This window comes from Monopterus albus, unplaced genomic scaffold, assembly GCF_001952655.1.
Source record: "Monopterus albus unplaced genomic scaffold, M_albus_1.0 scaffold1.1, whole genome shotgun sequence".
In the NCBI taxonomy this organism is placed as follows: Eukaryota; Metazoa; Chordata; class Actinopteri; order Synbranchiformes; family Synbranchidae; genus Monopterus; species Monopterus albus.
This window is the reverse complement of record NW_018127881.1, coordinates 2,122,611-2,135,945: the sequence shown is the minus strand read 5'-3', so window position 1 is coordinate 2,135,945 and position 13,335 is coordinate 2,122,611. Positions and strand designations below refer to the sequence as shown.

General features: G+C 39.0%; 1 protein-coding gene across 3 annotated transcripts in view; it reads right to left on the bottom strand.

The window, feature by feature from the left end:
* Window positions 1-8,001: 8,001 nt before the first annotated feature.
* Window positions 8,002-13,335, bottom strand: part of LOC109959359 (ras-related protein Rap-1A) — a 22,494-nt gene continuing 17,160 nt past the window's right edge. For all 3 annotated transcript variants that reach the window (XM_020598679.1, XM_020598770.1, XM_020598857.1), the window contains exon 8: window positions 8,002-8,950. The gene's annotated coding sequence lies outside the window, so the exon portion shown is untranslated. The remainder of the gene's footprint in view (window positions 8,951-13,335) is intronic.

The following is a 13,335-nucleotide window of genomic DNA, read 5'->3' as shown; positions in this document are numbered from 1 at the left end:
GTAAGAAATTGTTCAAACATATGGTTTGTGAAATTCATTTGAACACCATACATTGCTCCAGTAGCCGAACCTATTCCAGCTTCTTGGCCTTAATTAGAGATTAATAATTCCTTGTCTAAACACTTGGCAAGTGTTACACATTTATCATTTATTAAAGTTGCACATTGAAATATTCCCTTTGGTGAAGTAAAAGCAGAGCATCGGCTGTTTGGTGATTATTTACAAAGCAGGAACACAAGAAATTGCAGAGGCTCAGTGAACATGTTGAGGTGTCGGCATGCCTCTTAGTTTTTCATCCAAATTTCTTCAGGTTCACTTGTATTAGTCTCCAACAAGACGAATGCCAAACAAAGGAAGTAATTTGGGTATAAACTCAGCTTTGTTAACAGGAACTACTGTAGATGGTGTGTTGTTCTTTTTCAGGCAGAGAGTTTAAACTCCACGGTGATGCTCCCAACAACGTTTCACTGTGCTCTGATGATTTCACCAGATGACACAGTTTTAATCATCTGTGTATCTTCAGCAGGGACACACGTGCACACAGCTGAAAAGCCAAGAAGCCTTCATAGGCTTATCTGTACCACTAAAGTCATAAATGACTTTCTGGGGTCTGTGAAGGGATTTGGAACGCAGCCCATGCACAATGAAACCCTTTTCACATAAGCAATGAATTTCATCATTTGGTAGGAATAAAAGATCCAACCATCCATCCATAGAGATGCAAAGTCTACCTTGTGTTGACCTGGAGCTGAATACAGAGCAGTGCGGGGAAGCCTCCACAGTTCTAGGTAAGATATACATTACAGCCACAAACCTCCATGTCAGCAGAACAGGAAAGCAGGGCTCAATGAGAGAGCAGTCATAGATCTGATTTCATGCTCCAAGAAGCATTTCCCAGTTGTGGAAACCCGTTGTCCCCCCTCCATCCCCCTTGTTTTTTCATTGTCATTTTCCCCCTCAATCTCAGCCCACAAGTGTAATGCATGCAGAAAGTGGACATCACACTGAGGAAGGGGAACCTCTCCTCCACGGGCTGCCAAGTGGAGAGAGATGGCGTTTCATCCCCAGTCAAGAGCTTTGTCTGCCACAGTGCATGTACAGTACATGCCTGTGCCCTTAATAGGGTTTCATTCAAGAGGGAAAATGCTTCAGTACCTTTACAATATAAAGCCGTGTGAGCTCCCTTCTGCTCGTCTTTTAGGGTTTTAAATCAGTGGCAGTGTGCTCCACAGCCCTGAATCGAGCTCAAGGTGGATAATGGCACATGGATTCAATGAACACAGTCCACTATCCACCAGTTCTCCTGTTATACTTTATTCTGTTGTCATTACAGCATGGGTCACTTCAAATTGTATTCTGTTTTTGTTCAGATCTTAAATGCTGAGCGACTGAGTTCCCCACATAGGACAGTGTGAATAGGAAGCAAAGCATGTTTAATGTGCATTGACAGACAGACTAAATGTTCAGCTCCCAAAAGTGGCCAGATGTCAGTAACAGCATTGCAGACGATGGAAAATTAGCAGCATTTCATAACAAATCTTTCTCCACCATCACTGCCACCCTCTGTTCTAACCCGAAAGGAAATAAAGTGTATATCTAGGAGATTACAGAAAACAAGTCACCTACAAAGTGAATAAATAAAACTACCAGAAGACATCTCTGAACCCAACCCCTCCAAATCACTAATAAATATTCATAAACATATAAACAGTTTAGAATTAATAAAGACAAAACGGTAACAAGAAAGAAACACTGTACTGAATAAATGTGGTGACAGGGGATATTTATTGTCTCCACTGCCTCCACCAGCATGAATCACTATGCAGGCCACTGACCTGCTACTGCATCACAGAGACCAAAGACTAGGTTCAATTAGTAAATAGGGGGAGCAGCAGAGCCAGGGACTCGGTGAGTTGATACTGAAACATCACTAACACCATTGCAGCCATCACCTCATTTCTAATGACTAGCCACATAGACACAAACTCACAGACACAACAACACTATTACATGCACACACACACACACACACACACATTCATTTTGCTGCAGAAATGTGGGAGCTGGTGACCACAAGGGGAATGAGGTAATGAAAAAACAGCCCATGGCAGACAGCGAGACATGAAGGGAGAAGCATCTTTTTAATGAGCTATTGACATTTTCAGAGGAGTCGTGCTACTAAACTGAAAAACATCTTTCGTTTGCTTGGAAAATAATAATGATTGGCAGTGAAAACTAAAAAAGATTCTCTAAACACTGGCATGAAAATATACCAGAAACATTTTTACTTATGTTTGTTTGGACACAAGATGTTACAGATGAGCAACACTTCATTTACAGACAAAAACTTATGATCTAACTGCAAAAATTCAGTTATGCACAAATCAATAAGTAAATCATGGGCATGCATCGTGGAAGAGAAAGATCAAATGGTAATAGGATGTGTTGAATATAATTTGGATCCTAAAATGTTTTTAAACCCAAAAGAAACAAATATTGTAACTGCACAGTGTGGAAAAAATTCCCAAAGGACCATTATTTTACTTGTACAGTACAAGGAATACAGTGTGTTTAATAACCATACACTCTTACTCTACATTCTGTATAATGAGTCTGTGATGTTGTTTTTATAGAGTGCTCTAATTTTATGAAGAAGAAAAGCAGCTGGCAACATCAATAATGTTTCATTAAAAAGCATTTCCTATAATTATCATACAGTTTCTTTTGTTTGGCTGTATTTACACATATTGGAGAAGTGTTTTGTTATTGAATGAAGTGATGTTCTGGATAGACCTGAAAAGCACTAGTATAATCTTGAAAGCCACCTCGGCTTTGCTGACTTTTATATCTTTGCACGGATTTCATTATTCCCAAACTATAATTAATACACGGGAATGTGTTTAAAAAATGGAAATAAAATCATCTGTGATTCCCAGAGGCAAATTAAATTAATGAATACATGGTCACAGACCATTTGCAATGCCTTCACAGACCATCAGGGGGCCATGGACCATTGGTTGAAAACCCCCTGCTGTAGATTGTGCTGAGTGGATGAATCCTCGTGACCTGGTAGATCTCCTGGCTTTACATACAGCACAACCATCAGGTCAACATTTTTTCCTAAGCAATTATATACTGTATATCCAGATGTAATACACTTGGCACTGAATTTGGTCCAGACATGGTCCCACAGGTTGAACCCTAATGACTTTGGTCGTTCTTTGACTTTTCCTCTAGTGCCACCATGAGGCTCACGTTTGTGGTTTTGAGTGAAACGTCTTATCTATTTGGTACAGACATTCACGCCTCCCTCAGGATTGACTGTAAATATTTTGGGATTCTTGAACCGTTTAATCTAGCACATGTTAGCGTGCTGTTATTAGCATTAGTATTTAACTCAAACTGTACGTAGACTCAGAGATATGGTAGCACGGCTGTGGGCTCATTTAGTCTTGTTATGGGTAGAGCCAGCAGTCATGGCCACAAACATTTGTGATTAGTTCTGTCCTGTCTGGTGCTGTAATTTCATCTTTTGGTCTATTCTAATGCTTTTGTGTTAATATCTTTTTGTGCTTTTGTGAATAATATCCCCTCATTTCTTAGAATATACATGGTAAACAGTCAGAAATGTTGAAGGCTTTATTCAAAATTGAGCTATTTTTTTAAACAAAAGGCTAAGTTTATATTATAAATATTAACATTTTTGTGATGACCAACAGTTTCAGGGAAAATGTTGAAACAGACATCGAATATAACCTGTTTAAGTCTTCAAGGTGATGATGTGAAGCATTTGTCATTGCTTTTTGTTGCATTAGGTCACTCTCCCATCTGACACACTGTTGCTGAGACCTATCACTAAAGAGCAATGGAGTGGAAATCAAGCCAAGGAGCGCAGGAAGGTCCCTGAAGAGCGGCTGCCACTTTGGTACTTAAATACATTACTATCGATTTTTCAGTGTTCTGTTGTCATCGCAAACTGTACGGGCCATGAATCAGGAGGCCTTACTGGACAAAGACAGGTGAAATGTTTTGTGTATTTCATAAATCTAAATGACTGCTAGAAGGGTGCCGCATTTCAATGGGTAGAACAAGTTATTGAAATTTACACAGTAGATTACTATAAACATACAAGTAATTATAATTTCTTTTAATTAATTAGCTGGTCCAATTGCAGTCAAGGTCTGTTTTTCAAGAAGGACGTAAAAATATGAACCATTCATAATTACCAAATCACACAGCAAAAACAACAAAGCCAGACAAGCAACAATTAGGAAACAACAAAAACAAAAAACATCACTAGTCATAGATAGATATCAAATTAAGGCTTTAAAAGCTCCAATGGGAATCACAGAATCTAAATCCAGTTTGCAGTTCTTTCTGCAGTTCAGTCCATCCAATGTTACGATACACAGACTGAGCAGTTATAACATCAACACTGGTCATTAGTGATAGAACCTAATACACTGAGGTAATGAGTGGACTAAAAGTGCACAGGCTGTCAGAACTTAAGAGTCACCCTGCTGTCTAAACAGTCAAGTCACAAGCCTGTGCAACTATTTGTGTGTGTAAACAAAGACAGATACTGTTTTGCATGGCAACCTGTGTAAATAGAGGTGGAATTTGCTGTGAACTGCCTCTTACGCCTTATGCAAACAAGCAACTACCACTGGGGAAAACCCTGCAATCACAGGCCGGCAGGCTACATTGGAATTAATAGAAAAATTGTACATTCAACAGCACTTAAAGGTTATGAAAATAAGTTTATATTAGAAGAGACAATCTGTGTTAACACATATATGGAATGTATTGTACATTTAATTAAAGAAATGTAATCCAGAACAAACCTACAGCAAATTAATAGCACCATTTTGAAATAAATGCTCATCAAACTGAGTCAGTTAGGAAAATATATAATACACTTTCCTTTATGAAAAGCTGTGCAGCCTCATACACGTGTCTTATTGTGAAACATGTATACACTCTGAAGAAGTAATTTAGCAAAAGGGAAATAAAAACGTGGAGTATTAGAGAATAATCTGAGCACCAATACAGCAGCAGTGGACGTCATCAGAATAAATAAATTACAGACAGGAAATGGCAGATGATGAACCCTTAGAGAGAAAACGGAACCTTGCACTCCAAACTGTCAATATTCCCCAGACAGTGAAGCTCATGTTCACTCCCCCTCTAGAAAATGCATTAGATACAGACGATATCCCGGGCACAGGCCTTCGATCTATTCAATACAAGCTTTAATCTGTTAATTGAACTGGCGAGGGGAAGGAGAGAAAGGGTGTGTGTGTGATTAATGGGGCAGGAGATGGAGGGATGACATTACTGAAGCAATAAATAATCTTGTATAATATGGTGAGCAGATGAAAGCTTGCTGTTGCTTGGAGTCTCTCTTTATTAATTCATTCGCCTCAGTTTGTTGTTGTGTTTTATGCTGCTAATGCACATTAAAGATCTCAAACTTTAGAAGATGCAATTCAGCTCCTCAGTAGAAGGAAAGTGCTGATAGAGAGTTTTACCTAGGAAACAACAGACGTACTTTATTTTTCACCAAAAATAAGGTGGTAGAGTTTAGAAGACGCGTGCTACACACTGTACATCAAAGTGGGACATCACTTGTGTGATTTGAGCAGTCTTCCTAAATAAAGATTGGTCAGATGCTTTACTTTATGCACAGGGGCTCTGTCATGCTGAAACCAGGACCTTCACCAAACTGTGGCAAAGAAGTTGGAAGCACACTTGTCTAAAATAATGCTGTTTGCTGGAAAGACTCCTCACACTGGCACCAAGGAGCATATTTCAAATTATGTCAAAGTTATGTCAGGCCAGAAGATGACAGCAGGCGTTATTTCACGAGGAGGGTAATGAATGCAGGAGTGTTTTGGTGTTACCGCACTTCTCAGCCACTAAAGGGATTAAGAAATCAAGGCTGCAGTGTAGGTGATAAGCCAAAAACAAGAAGAGGTGAGTAACACACTCTAATCCCTTCTCACCAGCATCCTGCTCTACTTGACAAATCCCTTCTGAGATATAAGGAGCTTAGATGATGCAGCATTTTATGTTCTCCTCTAGAAAAAAAGACCTCAAAAAACTTGAAGAACCCCTGGTGCTCATAGCCAATGTTTTGTTGATCCAACAAAACACACTTTAGGGTTTATATTTTATATCTTGTAGGCCTAAATCACGAGATGAGATAAATTTACTATGTCATTTTCTCCTGAGCTAGCTATGCTTTTCATATCTGCGATATTATATATTAATGAAACAATATATTGCACTATATTATAGCACCTCTTTAAATTCAAAAATGGTTTCTCAGTTCTGATTTATCAACTGTTTTGACAATGAACTAATCATCTAAGCAATTTTTCAAGCAGAAATGCCATTCACAAGTCTGTGGTGCTTTTTTGTAGCTTTAGTGGTAGTAAATTTAATTGCTTTTGGATTTTAGAAGACATCACCTTGAGTTTCAGGAAATTGTGATTATAAAAATAGTGACTTCTTTTATTTTCTGTTATGATATTTGTGTTTGTTATTTCTGTTTTCTGTTATTGTATAGATGTATAGACCCCTAGTGGTCCTTAAAATTAAGGCAAACCTCATATGTAAAACAGATCATCATACAAATTCAAATGTATTTGTATAGCGCCAAATCGAAACAAAAGTCATCTCAGGACACTTTATAAAGTGAGGTCTAGATCCTACTGTTATTATTATAGAGGAAAAACCCAACAAATCCCCGTTGAGCAAGCACTTGGCAACAGTGGGGAGGAAAAACTCCCTTTAACCTCAAACAGACCCCGGCTCTTGGTGGGCGGCTTTCTGCCTCAAGCATTTGGGGTGAGTGGACAGAGGAGAGAGAAAAGAAAAGAAAAGCAACAAGACATAATCAACACAACAAGAAACTGGGCAGGTTGATGTGGCCGGTGACTGTTCATCAGAAATGTAGAGCTCCAGAATCAGGGTCACCTGCAGAAAGCTACAGGGAGAGAGAGAGAGAGAGAGAGGAGACACAAAGTTAGTGATGCGTAATGGTGGCATATAGATATATGGAGAGAGAGGAGAGGAGAGAAACTCAGAGCATCATGAGGAGCCAAACTGAGACTGGGAGTTGGTTCCACAGGACAGGAGCTTGACTGCTAAAGGCTCTGCCTCCCATTCTACTTCTGTGGATTCTAGGAACCACCAATAGGCTGGCATTTTGTTGGGATGATAAGGCTCTATGAGGTCTTTAAGATACAATGGAGCCTTGTCATTAAGGGCTTTGTAGGTTAGGAGAAAGATTTTAAATTCTATTCTGGATTTTATAAGGAGCCAGTGGAGAGAAGCGACTATGGAAGAGACATATGATCTCTGTTGCTAGTTCCTGTCAGTACTCTGGCTGCATCTTTTTTGGATTAACTGGAGCCTTTTTATGGAATTACTGGGACATACTTATAGTAAAGAATTAACCCAGTCCAGCCTGGAAGTAACAAATGCATGGACCAGTTTTTCAGCATCACTTTGAGACAGGATGCTCCTGATTTTTACAACAGACATTTGGCTTATGTGATTTAAAGTACAAATCCTGGTCAAAAATGCACCCAAGGTTCCTCACAGCAGTACTGGAGGCCAAGGCTAAGTCATCTAGAGTAACTATATGGTCAGACAGCAGATTTCTAAAGTTTTCAGGCCCAAGTACAATGACTTCAGTTTAGAAGTAAGAAATTACAGGTCATCCAGGCCTTTATGCCTTTAAGGCAGGGTTGAAGTTTGAAGTACACTTAAATACTGCATATACCGTCATACAATGATAGCGAGTGGTATTCTATGCTGTTGATCCATGATCAGCCTAGTTTCAATGTAGTATCTAAACAAATATCCCTGTGCAATTTCTATTTCAGCTCAAAAGAAAATTTGAAAACACCTTTTAATATCACTCCTCTCAAAAAGAAAAGTCAAATTCACTTTAGATAAGCATTTAATTCACAAAAATACTGACCAATATGATGAAAATGTACTAAAATGCAGTTTAATAATCCATAAAAGCTGGAACATCACTGACAGAAAAACAAGAAGCATCATTAGAGTTGGTTTAGTATAATATATTTCGGCTTCAAGAGACATAGAAATCAATCCTTTATTTCTTCTATAAAAGACTTTCTGAAGCATTATTATGCAAAAAAATGGCATGAGAATATATTATAGGAGCCATGAAATCCCAGTGACTGAGTATAAAATTAAGTCACATCAGAGAGATATTTGCAGAAGAGAAGTTCATGAACAACTGGGCAAACTAAGAAAAATATACAATAAAAATAATAATACATATAAACCTTGCTCTATCATCATTGACATGACAGGCATGGAGAATTTGTGTATGGCTATAAAAATCTCTTTTCCACTTGAAAACATCTACACTGAATAACTAATCCATGTTTTCATGCTCGTTTTTGAAGAATATTTATAATCATACAACTAAAGAGGTCAACTTCCATGTCTTTCAAACGCAGTATTGAAAAAGATGTGAAACACTGAATCCGAGTTTGTCTTCCTTATGCATTGCTGTTATTCCTGTTAAACTCTCAAAAAATGAAAATTAGGGGGCTGCTTTCGGGCCACAGAGGCAGCTCATGGACACTTTTTAAATATACTTTCAGATGCTTTGCTGGGCTTTTATCATCATCATCATCAGTTTGTGGTGTTGGTTGATGCAGAAATGGAGACCGTCTGTTCAGGGTTCACACTGAAATTGAGTCAGAGGGAAGTCCTCAGAGGGGAGAGACCAGTCTTCTCTCTTACTGTCTTTCTTTTTATTCTCTCCATCTCTCGTCTCATCCTCATCTTCGATATGATCAGTTCAGTCAGTCACCGTTTATAGCTGATGGAGGGAAGGGGTCGGGGCTGTTGGAATGCTGGCACGTTCCAATCGGAGCAACAGTTCTTCATTACAGCATTTCTGCAACACAGCACAGTGGTTCAGTCTTAATTTGATATGGTATCAATGCTCCTACCAAGACTCAGTCCTCAACAATGTGCTCAGCACCACCTATGAGCTCTTTCTGCCCTCTACTGGCCGATCTATAACATTACACCTGTTTGCACAACCCTATAGGAAGAAACCATACAAATGTGGGACCATGTTTTCAGACTTGGGAATGATCTACTAACTTATGGGTGATTTATTTTGTTTTATTTACCAACGATATTTATTAAGGATGTTAAACAAAAATAAACATGGCATTGATTTTATGCTTCATTATACATCACTGATGTACATCTGCCAACAGCAAAATCTTTTATCCTTAGGTTTATATTTACACAGATATGGACCCTGGAAATCAGGACTGAAGGAAAGGATATGTCATTTCTCTTTATATAAATAAATAAATAAATAAACCAACATGTTTCATTGATTCCCGTCTCCTTTTTTATCAGATCTTACGTGGGTGGGACTAAGACATATAGAAAAAGACGAGGGAGGAAAATGTGGACCCATATAAGAGACTTGAGCCTTTTTAATAACACAAATAGCCTATATTAATATTGTCAAATTAACTGTAGGGGACGTATATATAAGCCTTCCCTTGCATGCTTCAATATACTGAAGCTTGGAAACAATGAATGCCATTCACTATTACAAGGCACAGTATGTATGGGGCAGTGCGGACTGCTGTGATACAGCTCTAAACATAACCTTCTGTTAAACATTTGCTAGAGATACCCTCAGCATGCTTATACCAAGTGCTGCGTATTACTTTTTGACTAAGATTTTTTGGGCCTAATCTTAAAAACCACTTAGAGGTTTTAAACATGGGCCACTGCCTTGAAAAACACTGTACAAATGTGCATTTCACTTTCCAGCAGTGACTTATCACCTACTGTCTCTGAGAGAACGATGAGGCCAGTGGTGACAGAGGGAGCTCAGAAAGGGGAAGAAGCTGTGTCCACCAACATCTGATCCCTTTTCCCCAGAGAGACTTTCAGAACAAAAGGAAGCTCTGAGTGGACACATAACGTCTGATCGCCTGCCATGGTTCACAGGCCAGAGATCCCTTGTGCTACAGTAAACTTTTCAAAAGGATGCACAAAGCAGTCTGTTGAACTTCTGCAGAAAGGTTTAAATAGTATACAGGTGCAACACTGGAACTTATGTCTGACTCTAATGTGGTCCTCCACCTCCACTCTGTACTCGTGCCACATTCCCATCCCACTTGTAAATAGAAAATAAAAGGTTGTAATGCCTTAATTTCGTCTTACAGTGATTATTTCACACAAAAATAACTGCCATAAAACCCACACAACACAATACAGATACTGCACTGAGCACTTTTTCCTTTCTCCATCATGAACACATTTCTATGGCATAATATTTACCAACACACTAAAACAAATGTCACCAAGTCAGATGAAGGTTATAGCTCAATTCTGACTAAATATGCATTTACTGTCTTTTGTCTTTGTAGGACTATGGATCATACGGTTACAGGTTTCATGGTAAAATTTCCGACAGTTAGTATTACCGCTTCAAACTTTACATACCATAAAAACCGTAGTTGATTAGTGCACTTTGAAGAAAAAGTCCACAGTTGAAGGATTAAAACTGTTCAGGATCACCCAAAGTTAACTAAAGGTGTCAGACGCAAGCGCAGTAAGTGGTGTGGGTTTGTTTGCATTCCGCTGAGCAACAACGCTCGAGATTTGTGGTTACCCTGTCCGCAGAACAAGCAGAAAACAAATTGCTGTGAAAGGAGGCAACACTTCAAATCTTTTGAGATGCCAATAACTCTTTGTGCTTGTCAAAATAAAACCTTAAATTAAGCATTTCAGTTTGTGTAATAGCTTTTTGAACATTTTCAACACATAACAGTACTGTGGTAATACTGATAACTGTGGTTAGTATAATCATGGTGTTAAATTTTCACACCATTACATCTCTATGTAGGACAGTGGTTCAAAAATCCCTTATCAAATCTCCTTACATTTAGCTTTCACCTTCAAAAATTTGGTTGTGATCTATGATCATCAGTAGCTATAGCTTTTAGAGGCAGCTACTAAATTAATCAACACCAACAATGATAATGATCCATATGATGTGAAAAATGTCTATTGTCCAGTTTACTGTTGAGAATTACGTACAAAAAACTTTCAGCATAAATAACATCCAGGTTAACTTCTAGATTTCAAAACTGAAAAGACAACTGCTACCAAGTTAAAACTTTAAAGTGACTTGTTACTGGAAAATTACACAATTGGAAAAAGTAACATTCAGCATCTTAAGAATCAATATAGTATCATATCACAAACTCCCTGCCAATTTTTGTCCCCAGTGAATCCAGCAACAGCTAAAAACCCCAGTCTGACAGTTCACAGCTCATGAGATCAGCTTACCAGAATATGGCCACAAAGTGAAATGTCCCATTAACTGTCTCCCTCTGCCCTGTCCGAGGCAGGCACTGTGACCCCTCTCTCTCTATTACAGGGTAGGAGTGGGTGTGTTGTGAGCAGTGGAACAGTGGCCGTAATCCCATTAGTGTTGGTTCATTGAGTTGGCCACCATGTGAACAGAGGTTGCAGACACGGCCTCTCTCACACACTTTGGATCTCCAACTGGACCACCACAGATGGATTCAGACAGGGAACATGGTGGGTGGTTTAATGGCCCTGACGTTGTTGCGCTGGGCACAATGATGCTGTCTGTTTCACCAGTCTGGTGGTATCGTTAATATAAAGGTTTTTTCCCCACCCTGCGAGTTAAAAGTCACTAAAGAAGGCAGATATAAAATCTCTGGGGTTGGCTGTGCTTCGCTGGTTTGGCAACGGTCTTTTTTTTTTTTTTTCAGACAACAAAATTAACACTAATGTGTTAACACTGCTTCTAAGGTGCAAGAAAATGACCAAGAGAAAAAAAAAACAAACTATGGTTTTAATTTCTAAACAGGGAGACTCTTCTGACGCCACAGCCACTTTTTGTTACAGCTCTACACTTTTATTTCCACCTGTGTATTTATTCCCTCTCATTGTTTCAAGAGCCGTTTTAACTGTCCACATTTTTTTTATTCTTGCACATAATTAGCTTTGTAATGTTGCAGTTTTATTTTACATTCTGCTTGCTCCTCGATGCTAGCACATTAGCACATTACAAATATCACAGCAGTATTACTCAACTGTTTTTAGATTAACTGTCCCGTGTTAAATGGAAGCACCTGATTTGAGAGGCTGAAAACAAGAGGCAATAGTTTCCCTTCTGCAGACTAAATACTGATTCAGAAACAGTATTTAATGTTCAACGTAACAGGCTCATGTATGGATGCAGTCAGTTTCTATGTGGAAATATTACATATAAAGGGTCTGTCATAAGACCGTACTCTTAAACATGGTGAAGAGTTAGTCTTGTTCAGGGGCAACTCAAGCATGGTTAACATCCACAGAAATGACAACTTGCACTCTCCCTACTTGTTCTGTCACCCTGCTGTCCATTAGTCTCACTGAACAAATGCAGTGGTGGTCGAGCAAACTGCAGCCAAAACAGGAGGCTGTACTGCTCTCTCCAAAAGAAGCTCACATCATCAACAGGCCATGAGCCCTTAGTTACAGCATAATTCATGTGACCTTCCAAGACAGCCAACCTATATTTACACAGTGGTTGTCCGTGTGCTTGAAAGCACCAAAGTAAAGCAGTGTTCATTACTTTATTCAAACTGTCTACAACTACCTCTGTCACTTCTTGCACATACAGCTGTGTAACATAATGACTGCCTTCAAGGTGTGTGTACCCATTTGAATGATTTATTGCAAAAAGATTTTGTGTAGGGATTGTTGAAGCACACTTTTCTCACCACCTTTTGAGAGTGGCCACAAGGTGCACTTATAAAAATCACTGCCTATAGATGTGGTTAGACAACACACTCCACAGCCGAGTTAGTCTCAAGCATAATGGACCTTTTTAGGCTTCAGTACATTTAATTTTTGCTGACACTGAGGTATCTCTATGCAAGGGTGGATGCACGTCATAATGTCCCAAGATTTCCTCAATCTGACGCCTAAACACATCATCCTCTGAACATCATCTCCACATCAGAATGGAAACATTCTTCACTGGTGAGGGATTGGTTAAATCTCATCAGGAGCTCTTGGTGCACATGAAGTCTGACAGAGTATTAGTATTAATTTAAAACACTGACAGGACTCAGAGGTCTGGTTCACTGAACGTGACTGTTTTCACACTTCCTTTTTACCAGCATCTGACTAAATAGTAAAAAATGCTGAGAAAAGAAAATGAAAAAAGGAAGTGATTCTTATTTTTCTGGGATTCAACCTGATGACAGAACGAGATTTCCTCCT